The sequence below is a fragment of the Ictidomys tridecemlineatus genome, chromosome 9, assembly GCF_052094955.1.
Source record: "Ictidomys tridecemlineatus isolate mIctTri1 chromosome 9, mIctTri1.hap1, whole genome shotgun sequence".
Classification (NCBI taxonomy): domain Eukaryota; kingdom Metazoa; phylum Chordata; class Mammalia; order Rodentia; family Sciuridae; genus Ictidomys; species Ictidomys tridecemlineatus.
Genome location: NC_135485.1, coordinates 134,991,757 through 135,007,431, shown reverse-complemented (window position 1 = coordinate 135,007,431; position 15,675 = coordinate 134,991,757).

Genomic DNA, 15,675 nt, shown 5'->3' with positions numbered 1-15,675 from the left:
TAAAACAAGTAATGAGGTAAAGTGTGACTAAATATATAGAGTTGTGTCAGTTATCTATTGTTTGTAGCAAATTGCCACAGATGTATGAGTGAGGAACCCAGACAGCTCAGCTGGGTTCTCTGAGTCAGTTTGTCTGTCAAAGTTTCAATCAAAATATCAGCTAGACTGGAGGTTCATGTGAAGCTCAGGTGAAAAGGGGTCTGTTTCCCAGCTTATGTGGTTTAGGGCAGGACTCATTACATGGTGTTCTTTCTAATTGGAGACCTGAGGTGCTTCCTGTCTCACCTGCATCTCTGTATGGCAGGTTACTTCATCAAGTTCAGCAAGAGCCAACAGGAAGTATCTGCTAGCAAGACAAAAGTTACCACTTAAGGTAAAATAATCACTAGAGTGACCTCCCATGATCTTTTCCTAATCTCTTGGTTAGAAAGAAACTGCAGATCCCACCCACACTCAAGGAGAGGGGGTCACATGAAATCATCAACCACAGGAAGCACCAATGACTGGGAGCCACCTCACAGTGTGTCTGCCACCACATTTGATGTGGTGGCATGCATGCGGTGGGAATGAAAGACTTGACTCAATGAGCAAAGCAGCTCTTTGTTCTAGGAGATCAAAATCTAATCATGAGGGCTGAGACTGTGGCTCAGTGGTAGAATGCTTGCCTGGCACATGCGAGGCCCTGGGTTCAATCCTCAGCACCACATAAAAATAAATAAATAAAGGTATTGTGTCCAACTACAACTAAAAAATAAATATTTTTTAAAAATCTAATCATGAAAATATGATGATAACAGTGAATGTTGTAACATCCTGATTGTAACATGTTGACATGCTCTCATGTCCTTTATGAGCTGTGCATAAAGGTCAAGTTTCTGAGTAAGCCAACACCAGACTATGCCACTTTGCTTTCACAGGATGATGATTAAACCAAGAGGACTGATGGAGCAGTCAATAGGCATGTGCACCGCATACATTACTACTGGGGAAAAAAAGAGATGAGTGCAGCAATAACACAATTTTCCTCTTGCCAATTATGATCAGAGGCTGCACATATTAAAAGAGTGGAACAAGAATTTAGATTTTGGAAGAGAGGCCAGTGCTTTGGCTGTAGGCTTACACAGCTTCATACTAGAGGAGCACAAGTGTCTCCTCTGCCTTGATCAGGAGCTGGAGTCCAGCCCTTGAGCTTGCAGCTGTGTGGTGTGCTACTCCAGTGACTTCCAGTCCTGGCCCCTCAACTCAGCTCTTCCTGAAATGAATGACTCTAGCACTTATGTCTGCAGCTGGTTTCAATAGAATAGATCTGGCTTGCAAATATTCTGCAAGAGGTCAGTTCCTATATAGACCCCCAAGGCTCTAAAGAATGGCCTGTGTACTTCCTGTCCCACCTGCAACCCTTACCATTTCAACCTGTTTGCTAACATCACTGCAGAAAAGCTCCAGCACTTTATTGATATACATGGGGCTAGTTCATTTCTAAAGGGGTTGTTTAGTTCATGTTTAGAACTGCATATTATTTTATTTATTTATTTATTTTGGCACCAGGGATTGAGTTCCTGGGATGCTTAACCACTGAGCCACATCCCCAGTCCTTTTTTATTTTTTATTTTGAGACAGGATCTCACTAAGTTGCTTAGGGCCTCACTAAGTTGTTTGATTTGGCTTTGACTCGAATCCTCCTGCCCCAGCCTCCTAGTTGCTGGGATTAGAGGCATATTCTACCATGCTCAGTTAGAACTGCCTAATCATTTAAAAGTTTACATATTTTTTCTATAAGTATTTTCCTATTAATCTAAATATTTATGATTTTTTTTCCATTCTATTCCCCCTATTCGAACATAATTTCTGGAATAAATGTTAAAACTTAACTTGAAGAATATATATCTTCATTATTACTTTATTTCATAACTCTAGATAATATTTTAATGCTTTCTATTGAGTGGAATTGCCTTATAGGATCTGTAGGAGAGTCTGATTTAAGGACTGTTTTATTATAATGTTTTCTGAGTTTCTCAAGAATACTAACTGTGTTAAGTTGATCCAAGAGATATACTTCTTATTCCAAATTCTGTCTGAAGCCAATAATACTAGGAAAAAAATTCAATACTTTTTTTTTTGTCTTTTATAAAGGTTAATGGTCTAGTTTCAGAAACAACCATTTAGGAAATGTTAACTTTATGCTAATTCAAATTATTCTCCAAAATCTGTCCTGAAATAACTTCTTGCCATTTTTATATTTTACCTAGTAGGAAATAAAAATGCTAAGATTCCCATGGTGGATCTTTCAAATGCAAAGAAAATGCACTCCAAATATATTATTAAATCAGCTACAGAAAGTTTGTTTTTTTCCTTAGTGCTACTTTTTGACATATACTTATTTATTCTTTTTAACTGGGTAAAATAAAAAATAACCACTAATTTGCAGAGTCAATATTTTTGATGTGGCATTTATGTCAAAATAAATAAACCCAGTTAGAAAACAAGGAAACGTTCACATAGGTACGTTAAAGCTTATGATGTGAGTTGTGAAGGATAATAGCATCTCTGAAGTACAAAACAGAGAACTGATGACCCAGGCCTGGTTTGGAGACTTTGAGTTCTTTGAAAATTCAATGATGGGAGATGAATGGACAGTGACCTTTTCACAATCCTTCAGGAATCCAAAATATCAAGACAAAACATCGCCTGAGGGGAAAAGGTTAAATTTCCCAGACACCTTAACATTAAAATATGGGAGCAAGGAGACAAAAGATTGAACAATAATTGCTAACTACAGTTTGCTCTACTGTAGACAATTCGTACTCTTCAGACATTTCCTATGCCATTCTAAATGCTAAATTCATTAAACTCTAGCCATTTCTTTAAGCCCCAAATGAAAATGTGCATAATAATATTTGTTATTATTTCCTTCAAATTACTGCTGCATGTATAATGTGTAGTGTTCTCAAAAAGCAATTAGCCTTGGCAAGCAGTATGTGTTAAGTCAGTATTTTTGGCATGGCTAGAGTCCATTTCTCATTTTGAAAAAGACAACAAAAATTTAAAAAATAAAACCAAGTCCTCTTTTATAATATTCTTTGAGTTTCTAACTAGAATATATTGTGAGTATAAACAAATAAGAGAAAATAAATGGCAGAATGTATGTTTTATAACCAGGCATGTACTTTCTGTTAAATTAAAATTCTTTGCATTGTCAAAGACTCTTCCTGCCTGTTCTTCCTGATGCCCAGCATAAGAATCATAAAAAATGATATTTACTGGGTTTCTCATGGGGGAAACACAGATATAAACTACAATGATAATTTGTGTTTTCCTCAAATTTAGACCAGGAATGGATTCTCTGAAATGGAGCGAAAGCACCAGTGTGGTGTTGGTGAGCAGAAAAGGATAGTGAGGGGAAGGTACGAATGGAAAGGAGGCACCTGTGGAAAACACAAGAATCCTCACAATCCCCAAATCAGGGGGCTGCAGTGGATGTAAGATAAACCCATAAATTGTTTTATATTCCTTCCTTCAGGAGGCAGAGGCAAATCCCTCTCATTCTAAATGTGGCTAGACTTAGTGATTCCCTCCTAGTGAAGATAATGAAGCTGCAGTGGCGGGATGTGGCTTGGGAGATCAGGACTTAGGAGGTACAGCAGTGTCACGTCACAGGACTGAACCAGTCAGGGTCACTCCAAGTGAATTTGAGGAATAAATAAAAACATGGACAACAAAGAGTATCTTTTCTTTGGATTCAGTGGGTGCTCCTCAGCTGCAGCTCCCACGAGGGTGGCAAGGCAGGCAAAAGAGAGAGAAAGCAGGCCTCGAACCCATGTTTTATTGGAGGAGGCTGTTTCATGGAATATTCTGTCCCCAAAGGGCAAAAGGGTAGGACTACAAAGGAATAGGTGAGTGTAACTCAACCCACCTGGAGCCCACCTTGTTATCCGAGGTGGAGTCACACCCATGTTACTGGGACCTGGCACTAGGGTACCACACTGAAGGCAGTAATTGGTCAGAACCTGGTGCATCAGGACTTAAAGGCGTCTGCATCCAGGGCAGCTCCCGATACAGGCAGATTCTGCATCTCTCAGTCTCTCATGGGTCACTCTGAGCAGCCTCTTAGTCTCTCTGTGATGATGAAAGGTTCACAGGATAGAGAACTATGGCCATGCAAGGAAGAGCCATGCAGGCAAGCCTTCTGGGAAAACAACAACCCAGCCTTTGAATGAGATAGTCCTGCTGCCAACAACGTAGATGCAATTTTATGAGAGATCCTGAGCCAGGCCCACCCTTTTGTGCCATTCCTGAATTTCTAACACACAGGACAATAAATATGGGTGCTATTAATCAGACTAAGAACATCCAGTGGTTTTATCAACTTGGAAGCTATTCATGACCTTAACCAGAGCCACCGGATGGAAAGGTAGGAACAGAAAGCTACAGAATATGGCTAGGGCTGGGGATACAGCTCAGCTGGCAGAGTGCTTGCCTTGAATGCACAAGGCCCTGGTTCAATTCCCAGAACCATAAAAAAAATGTGGTTAGTGAGTATAAAAAAATATATTCAAGAAATTTTGTTATGGAGAGGAATAGGGGAAGGGGAGACAGGATGGTTATTGGAATAGTGTGAGCTCCAGAAAGGGTTACTTAAAAAGAATGGACTGGAAAATGAGTTGACAATATGGGATTTGACATGTAGAGAGGATAAGTAGAAGTTTGAAAATACTGGGTGGCAGGCAAAAATGAGACCATAATCCCTGGGAACCAAAGTTCAAAGAAAAGTGGTGGTGAGATAATTTATCCATTCTTAATCCAAAGACAGTAGAAATTAGAGACACAGTTGCAGATTTGCATGCAAAAAGGAAGTATGTCATTTTGAATGATTATACTTCATGTGTAAAGTTAAACTGCAAGTTTGAGAAAAAGGAGACAGGAAATTTTAAAATAGTGGCTTAAAGACAGAACTTTCCCCTTCTGACATATCATCTAAAAAACAATCAAAAGTTATAAGAAACAAATACAACTAAATTTTTTAAAAAAACTTGGAGATATCTGTAACCTTCAGCTATATGTCAGGAAGAAAGAATTGCCACCTTATCCATAGTTAAAAAGACAAATAAGATCATATAAATATTCTGGAGTGGATGAATAATGGCCCCGAAACTGATATGTCCATCCAGCACCTTCAACATCACCTGTTTTAGTCAGCTTTTTTGTGATTGTCACCAAAAGACCTGACAAGAACTATTAGAGGAGAAAAAAATTATTTTGGGTCTCACGGTCTCATCAGTCCATAGATGGCTGATTCCATTGCTTTGGGACATGGCAGAAAGGTGTGGAGAAGGAAATTAGCTCAGATCATTGCACCAGGAAGCAGAGAAATAGAGTCCTCCTCTTGCCAAGGATAGAATATAACCCCCAGACCCACCTCCTCCAGCCATACCCCACCTGCCTAAATCAACACCAAGTTATTTCCTATCAGGGGATTAACACACTGATCAGGTTTAGGCTCTCACAACCCAATCATTTCACTTCCGTGCATTGTCTCACATAGGAGAGTTTGGTTGGTACCTCCTAAACCATAACATGACCTTACTTGGAAAACTATTTTTTGCAGATGTAACTAATTTGAAGATCTTAGGAGGAGATATCCTGGGTGAGGACAGAGTCTTCAATTCAAATGGCATGTGTCCTTTTAGGTGGAGCAAAGAAAAACGACAAATGGGAAAAGGTCACCTGAGCACTCATGGGAAGATTGAGGCTGAGACTGGAGCAGTAATAACATAAGCCAAGAAATGCTGTAGGTAGGCCACCAGAAGCTAGAGAGGCCATGAAGATCCCCCACTAGTGGCTTCAGAAAGCTCAGGGCTTTGTTGACACCGTGATTTCAGATTTCTGGCCTATAGAACTCTGAGACAATAGATTTCTATGCTTTCAACATAACTGATTTGTGATGGTTTGCTAAGGTGGACCTAGGATAGCAATGCAGATTTCTTTGATTTTAGAATTCAGAAAAAGAACCAAAACACCTTCTTCAAAGGCCAATTCTGGGGACAATTTACCAACTAAACAATAATTTGGAAACTTGAGTGGACAATAAGACCTTGCAGGATGGCTTTGGATTAAAACCTCAAGATGCATAGAAGACAGAGATGAAAAAAAAGAGTTACAGGCATCAACCATATGTGCAGGAAGCACAGTGAAGTGATACTAAATTAAACCAAATGCACAAAATATAGCTCAAAAGTCTCTGGCAAGTTATGGTGAGAATTCAGAAAGAAAGGAAATATAATGGACAAAACAGAAAATTAAAGCCTAGAAAAATAACTATGTGAATTCAACACTCATAAAACTATTAGCAAAATTAAGCTTCATTAGATTAGGAACTAATGAATAGACACTGATGAAAACCCACTATAAAATTAAACTGTAAAGTTGGCAATCAACTAAAATTAGGAAAAACAGGGAATAAAAGGAAATGAAAGGGAGAAGAAATATTGAATAATACCATTGCTTATTATAATAGTTGTCTAAACAAAAACAAAGAGGATTAAAGTTGTTATATAGTTCAAATTATAAATGTATAAAACCTGGAAATATTTCACAATAAAAAATGAAACTAAAGGTTACCAAAATTCATAAAAAGAAAAAATAGGGTGGCCTAAGCATAAAATATGAAAAGCCATCTAATATTGGCCTACACATAGGTCAAGCCACTAAATATAAATGGATGATACTTGTTTATTAAAATAATAAAATATTTGGAATATAAAATAAAATATGCTATAATAAGCAAACACTCTTAAAACAAAACACTTTTATTCATTTAAAATGTATAAATAGTTAAGGGCACACAAGACATTATCTACATACCTCTTCCCCACAAAATAAAAACAAAACAAAACAAAGCATCAACATTGATAGAGCAAACTCCACAGAAAAAAACAAGGAGAAATAGAAACACATATTTCTAAATGTGAACAGACCCAGAATACCAAAAATAAATAAACTTTAAAAAGTAAATAATATAGTATTATCATATACTCTTTGTTTTTGCAGTGCTAGAGATCAAGACCAGGATCTTATGCAGATTAGGCAAGTGCTGTACCCATAGAGCTACTCCCCAGCCCCGTCTATTCATTTCTAAACGTTTGTGTATGTCTGTTTGTGCATACTTACAAAAGACAAGACAGTGCATGCACTTTTCAAATTACTAAATAATATTCATAAATTAACCATATATTGGACCCCTAAGAACAGCTTAATAAATCCCAAAAGATAAAAATAACACAATCTCAATGAAACTAAATAAAAATTAATTTTATTTTATTTTATTTTATTTATTTTTTTTTTTTTAAAGAGAGAGTGAGAGAGAGAGGGGGACAGAGAGAGAGAGAGAGAATTTTAACATTTATTTATTTATTCTTAGTTCTTGGCGGACACAACATCTTTGTTGGTATGTGGTGCTGCTGAGGATCGAACCCCGGCCGCACGCATGCTAGGCGAGCGCGCTACCGCTTGAGCCACATCCCCAGCCCCCTAAAAATTAATTTTAAAAAAAAGCAAGGAAATGATTCTCTAACCAGCAAAATGAAAGTTTCTCTCTTCCATACACCTTTGAGAATAAAGGGAAATCAAAGCAACTAGGAATTGACTTAGGAAAATATGCCAATTGAAACACATTTTAGAACCCGTCAGATAAAAATTTTCATAGAACAAAAAAGAAACATAATCAGGGAAACAGTACACATTCATTTTATGTGATTTAAAAAGAGAAAATATAAGGGAAGAAATGACAAATAAAGATAAAAAACAAAATTTGAGTAAGTATCAAATATTAAATGATAGAACTAATAAATCTCATTGCTCTTTCTTAGGGATAAAGTTGATAATATAAATAGGAAGGACAAATAATTATCAGATCTTATCAAAGATAATTATAATAACATTGTAAAGATTAGTAGAATTATATAAAAAATTAATCTTTGCCAGTCAGTTTGAGAAAATGGATGCTTTCCTTAGGAACTACAAACTACCAAAAAGACCTCAGAATGTGAGTCTGGAAAAGTAGACAAGTCATTTACCATTCAACAGATAAAGTTTTCTAATAGCTACAGCCAGATGGTTTCACAAGGGAATTCTTCCAAAACGTCAAATAACAGATAACTGCAATTAAATTTCAATTGTTCAGAGCAGAGAAAAAAAGGAAAAAATTTCCTAATTCCTTTAAAATACATATCACATGGATCCCCAATCCCATTAAACTACACACAGAAAACTACAGAACAGTTTGTTCAAGCATTTTAAAATAAAGACATTTAAAAATAATTAGCAAAATTCAGCTGCTGATTTAATAAGGCAAATGCAATTTATTCCTGGAATATTAGTGAAGTTAAAAAGGAGAATAGAGAAAAATAGAAATCAATATATTTAGCAAGTCAGAAAAGACAGTCACATGAATCTCAACAGATGTACAAAAAAAAATAAAACAAGTTTAATAAAAATCTAACATTTATTCTTGATTTTAAAAGTCAAAATAAGCCAGACTCGATAGCACACACCTATATTCCCAGCAGATTGGGAGGCTGAGGCAGGAGGATGGTAATTTCAAAGTCAGCCTCAGCAACCACTTAGCAAAGTCAACTCAGCAAGGCCCTAATTGGTGTAGTGAGACCCTGTTTCATTATAAAATAGAAAAGGAGCTGGGGTTGTGGCTCAATGGTTACATGCCCCTTATGGTGTCATTCATTGGTTCTAATTAGATATTCTCTTCCTGAAGCAGCCTGAAGTTTTAATTCCTGGTATGAAACAAACAAAAAGTCATAATAAATTAAGATAGTTTCAGTATAGCGTATGAAAAATAACCTACATATTTGAATTAAGGAATTATCTGAAATATTAATTTAAAAATTAAAAGTATTTTCTATTAATATTTTTATTATAATTTTTCTCTGCAGATTATACCTAATGAAATTGGATAATTAATTGGGAAGTAAATTTAAAAGTTGAAAAATAGAATTTTAAATTATCATTATTTGAAAATAATAGATTTTTTTTCCCTTTGGAAAATCCAGGTGAATTCATTGGAAGACCTTTATAAATAATAAGTAAAAGCAGTTGCAGGGATGGGCAGAAAATTGATAAATAAGAATAAAGTGGTTCTCATATGGACTATAACTAGGTACAAGAATAAAATGTCAAAAGATAAAATAGAAAACAAGAAGAATTTACAATCTTCTATGAGGAAATCAAACACACCACTGAGAAACAAAAGAAAGTTTCAGCACAAGGAAAGACACATTTTGGGACTTGGGAATGCAACATCATAAGAATATCTGCTCTCCCCGTTAAATGAATCTACAAAATTAAAGTGATCATAGTTAAAATACCAACAGCATATTTTTGGAAACTAGGCAAGACAACTCGAAGACTAAAATAGGAATAGAATAGCCAAAAATGCCCTAAATATAGAAAGAGAGAGAAAAGAAGAGAGAGTTAAGTTTTCCCAGTTCTATTATTTTAAGCTTACAATAATTAAAACAGCATGATACTCAATAGAAAGGCAATTCATGTACTGTTAAGTTCGACCACAGTGAATTTTTTACGATATTATCATATTTAAATCTGAAGCCAATTAATTGCTCAATATTATAGAGTTCACTTATTAATAAATATTTAGTCAGAAGATTTATCAAATGAAAAGCCAAACTGTATACAAAAATATATAAAATACAAATTAAAGAAACCATTTATCAGCAGTAGCTTTTGCCTGAATTAGAACCAAATAAAAAGAGAAAAGTGTGAAGAGTCAGGGAGAGTTGTGATTAAATCAAATTTTCTTCTCATGAAGGGGGATGATATTCAGGATCTAATATCCTGAGAAGTGATTAACTTTTGAAGGCATGTTAGCAAAAAAAAAAAAAAAAAAAAGGAAAATTGAAAGACACTTAGAATGAAAGTTCTAATTTATTTAAGAAAATTTTTCTGCAAAAATGAAACGAATTATTCTGAATCAGAGTCTAAACCACCACCCAAACTAACAGCAATTAGTGGCTTGCAATTTAGCTATTTTCACAGAAATTCGGAATGTTAAATCAATGGAGATTTGAGCATCCTTCTAGCTTTCCAATTATTCCCTAAGTCCTTTACATTATGCAATCCTTCATCTGGGCAGTAATTTAATATATGCATGTCATTGCTTTTCTGCAGACTGGATGCATTATAATAACAAGAGGGATATGGAAGGGCAGATTGTGCTCTTAGTTTATTGATTTGCTTTTGCTTTTTTCCCTTTGCTTATTTGCTTATTTGTTTTCATAAAAGAGCTAATTAATGCGACTTGTGGACTTTCTACAGTGACTTGCACAATTCAAGAGCAAGTTTCTGCAAACACTTTTGAGTGACATCTTTGTTTATTCATTCCACAGGTATTTTCCAACACTGCAGCATCAAGCAGGGGCCTAGTGGGTGGTGTCTAATTACAGGCTAGGGGCTGCTGCATAGTTAGACAGCATTTCTCCCTGTTTCATTATTATAATTTTAAAGCAACAATGTGATTGCTTTTCAAAATCTTCATGTGATAATTCTGGGTAAGCCTCCGGTTTCTCTTCTATTGAGCTGTCAGGAAATACTACAAAAATATTTTCAGAGCACTTGGTAAAAATTCTGTCTGTGCATGCATTCTTTCCCTGTCTCTTTCACACATACTGTATATATACATATATATGTATATTAGAGTGGAGGTTGGTGTACCTGCTTTCCCACAATATCACATACCCTGGAAAAGCAAGTAGATTTCTCCTCTGTGCTATAGGAACTAATCTGGTTTTCTGTCAAAACAGAACAAAATCGAAATTCAAGTATTCTCCTAAATGTGAGAAGACTTCAATGAAGTTTGGTTTGCATGTTCATGATAGTTTCTTCAACACTGTGGCCTTTGTCACTAGTGATGGTGCAGAGATGGCATTCATTGGATCTAATTAGATACTCTCTTCCTGACGTAGCCTGAAGTTTTAAGAGAAAGACAAGAAGCTAAGTTGCAGAACCAAATCTGTGCCCATGCAGAATGGCAGAGAACATCTCGTTGTAACTACTTTGTCTGAACTGAATTATTGTTGAATCATAGTTAAATTGATGTGATTCACTATCTTTTTTTTTTTTTTTTGCTTATTTGGTAATTTTTCCTATTTTTTAAGTTGTGATTTTCCTTTTTAAAACTTTTTGAGGTATAATTTACATACAAAAAAACTCACAGAGGTTAAATCTACATTTTCATGAATTTTGACCAATGTGATGTGCCATTCCTAAACAAGACAGAGAACATTTTCTTAACCTTAAAAATTCTCCTCATTTTACAGATGACCTCTACCCTCCAATTTCTCCTCCACACAGCCCAGGGAGTCAATTCTAGGATATCCATCAGAATCTGGGAAAGAGTGACTTATTATATTTATTTTTTTTAAATATGTTGATTCTAATAATCACTAGATCAACCAACACTTGCCCTGTGGGACTCCACATTCTGCTCTTGCCCTCTACCTCTGGGAAATTAGAAATGACTGTGTAGGATGAGAATAGAACTTAAATGCTATTCTTTTTATCATATTTCTTACTTATTCATAGATTGAATACCTTTGAAAGGTTCAAAAGTGTAGTTGTCTCTGGGGACACAAGAATAAACAGAAAATAAAAATATACCCCCCCCCTTCTATCAAAGTTTTGCTGTTGTCGAGTGGGACTTAGAAAAGTGATTTAATAATTACAGCGGACATTATGTGAAAGACTCACAGAGACATTTGGATGTGTGAGACCCCTCTAAAAAAGGCATTGTGCAATCAGTGCTGCTCACCAAAATTCAGCATCCAGCACTTCATAGCTTCCCTGTGTGGCCATGTGATCGTTTCCAGCCAATGAGCTCTCAGTGGAAGTGACATGACATTTTCAGGACTAGTCCCTAACCCCCTAAGCATTCATGGCTATCATTTCCCTGTGTCTGGTTGGAAATGAGATCCCTCCCATATTATGAGTTAAAGATGGTGCAGTCTCCAGGAGACCAGTCTCCAAATGAGCTCTTAAAAGAGTGTAGCTCCCTCAGGATTTGTACCTTCCCTTAACACGAGCTGTTATGTGAGGGGAAAAAAAGAAATTTATTTGATATATGAAAAGTTATTCATTTTGAGCTTATTATATTTTCTGCAACTCTTACCCTTCCTCCACGAACACCAATATGGAACATGGTTTCTCTATTTTCTATAAAATTACATTTTTCCTTTCAATTCATTTGGCATGATCTCAGAGAGGGGAGAATCTTATCACTGAATTCTCTATATCCGCTGGAATACCTGAGGTAATGAACCCTTAGGAAGCAAAATGAAACTAGGAAACAACTAGTTTTAACGATAATAATGCAGTAGTTTTTCAGCCTTTTACCTATAAGAAGTATCATGAAAACATTCACATCTTTAACAATGAATAAAGGGACAGGGTCTCTTTGGGGGCCTGAGGGTGCATTGGTAAGCAAATCGGGGCCTCTGGCCTTGTCCCTAATCCTCCTGCTCATTGCTCTGGCTGGAGAGTGTCCTCCTTCAGGTGAGTGCGGCGGTCCATTCCGCCCTAACGCTTACAGCCTGGTGCTCTTGGCTTGCTCCTCATCATTTCTTTGGTCTGATTTGCTCAACAGTGTCTCCCAAACACCAAGCACAGAATCTGACACCGAGTAAGTGCAGCGATTATGTGTTGAGCAGAGGCATGATTATGGGTTGACCCTCTATTTAGATTCCAGCTGAGGGGAAGGTGAGGACAGAGTATGAGGTGAACAAAGGGAAGGATGCGGGACACGTGCTAAAAGCTGTCTCCTTTAGCAACAGACTCTGACTCGTCACCCCTTGTGCCCCTCCTTGTGTATTTGTCCCCCAAGCCTCTTGGCAATCACCATGGGTCTACAGAGGAAGCTGGAAAAGCCCACTCTGACAGTGTTATGGTTTAGATATAAAGTGTCCCCCCCAATCTCCTGTGTCAGTGCAGGAAAATTCAGAGGTAAAATGCTTACATGATAAGAACTGGAACCTAATCGTCCCATTCTAGTTTGAATGGAGTGACTGGGTGGTAACTATAGGCAGGTGGGGCATGGCTGGTGGAGGAAGGTCACTGGGTAAGGTCACTGGAGGGGTCTGTCTTCCCTATGGCCTCCTTTGTCCTCTGCTTTCTGACCTGCTATGAGCTGAGCTGCTTCTACCAACATGCCCTTCTCCCTTGACGTTTGGCCTCACCTAAGGCCCAGAGCAATGGAATCAGCCATCTGTGGACTGAGACCCCCAAAACTGTGATCCCCAAATAAATTTTCCCTCCTCTCAATTCTTCTGGTAGGGTATTTTGGTCATGGATATTCTAAAGCTAACTAAAACAGAGAGCTTCCAGGACAAGTTTACAGGAGAGATTCAAATCTCAAGGTAGCAATTGGCAAAACACTTCTCTAGTTAGAATTCATTACACATTCTGAGCTGTGTATTTCGGATTTATTTCTTCACATTTAACACCATTTACTGGAAGTTGTGTAGATAATTTAGAACCTAAAACACTGTCTAACACAAGGGTCCTCTTCCATAAGAAAGTTCTGTGCTGCTTCTGCCAGGAATACCTTGTGGTTCGCTATTTTAAGCTGCAGAATGTACCTTTTAATAAAACAAGAATGTACCTGGAGCTTTTAGAAAGCCTGCCCTCATTTAGATAAAAGCACTCTGAATTGCAGTAGGGTTTATACTATCGACCCCCTCCCCCATTTAGACATAGGTTATCCAACCATCCAAAAGCACTGAAAGGTGACCTGCTTTCCAAAAGTACAAGTACCTCAACACTACCTCCTCACCCTGGGCTCCTGTAAGGAGGTCCAGGGAAGGAGTAGCATGATTCCAACCTTTGTCCTATAACTTCTTGAAAGATCATTGGCAGTGGAAATAAAGAAGACACTAACATCTGATATTTTTCCCTCCTCAATTTATTCATCTCCCAGACATTATATTCCCAAGAATCAGCTATATATATAATTTTTTGTGTGTGTGGCAAGGGGCCTTCCTTACTTAATATTCTACTTTTATGCCTGAACTTAACTTCACCTTATAGTCAAATTCCAAGCTTACCTTTTCCAGCCCAACCTTTCATACATATAGAAAACTGTTTTATATTTAGAAAAAAAAAACAACAAAAAAAAGTTTCCCTCCCTACATAAACAATGTTTTCTATACTGGTGTTTTTACGTATTTTAAATATTTAATTTAAAATTTAAGACAAAGAAAAAATGACCCCTTTGTTCTTGATTGTATAAACTTACCTTTTTATTAAATTAATGAATTGGAAGATCAGAAAAGCAAGCTTTATTCAGAATGAAAAGTAATAGCTTTATCAAAAATATGACCTCTATTATATCAGTAATAAAGAAAAGACACCAGGGAAGTTGATAAAGATCTAGGTGATTACAGAAGAAACTGTATACATGTGAGAATTTGAAAAGGGGTGCTATAAATGGGGACAGTAGAATAAATTATCAAGGATGAGTACCATTAAAAAAATAAATTAAAGAGATAAAATCTGCGAAAACAGCAAGAATTAAGAGCATCTTTAGAAGTCATAAAAGGAAATAGAAACTATTATTTTAAAATGCCAAAGTAGAATGTGTTATTGCAATTTTAAAAGTCAGAAAGTATGTAAATTTTGGTAGCAATTTTTGTGATGCTAGCTCCTTATAAATTCTTTTAACAGCTCCTCAAGCCATATAAGAAAGCATATAATAAAAATATAATAAATTAATGAGGAATATAAACAACAACTTTCGAATCTGTTATATAATGTCTCTGCAGTATTTTTTTGTTATTGTTGTTTAGATTATTAGCAATCTGTCTTTGTTCTAGTATTAAGAGTATATATACTTGACTATGACTCCAGTTACACAGAAAAATGAAACACATTGTAGGCAATAAAGTTTTTAATCACAGTTTAATGTTATAGATATTCAGTTATTTCAGAAAAAAATTTATTCTAGGTATCTAGCTGAACTAAGTGATTCTTCAGTGACCCAAATATTGCCTAATATATCAAATTAAAACCTTAACTTATGTAAGCACATATAATTATTTCTATCAATCACAGTTAGAGGCATCCTAAAGCATTGTAAATGATTATGATTTTCTTGGTATCTTACACTTTCACTTCATAAGGCAGCTTCCAAACCTAAGGAAAGTTTTGTTTTGTGAGTTCAACCTGAAATTATTCTTATTAATTTAAAAATGTTAGCTCTTTTGAAATGCCCACACTTTTCAAATTGTTTTTGAAATTTGTCATAAATTTTTAAGATTTCACATAATTTGATTTTAATTTTATTTATTGCTTACTCAGAGTTCACTCTCCTTAATCATCAATGTTGTGATAATACATTATCAAAATATTCTGAATTGGAATGGAAATATAAACACATTTTCAACAGTCCTGAAGTGTTTTTTGAAAGGCTATATGAAATTATGAAATACAAAGGGACATTATATAAAAAATAAATTAATTCCCAAATATGAGATTACATGAGATTAGAAGTGGCCATACACTTTTCTCCCATGAAAATAATTCATTGAATGATTGCTTGACATTGGGGGCCTCTTTGAATTGCAAACCTGTCAATAATAAAACTCAGCTTTGAGTATT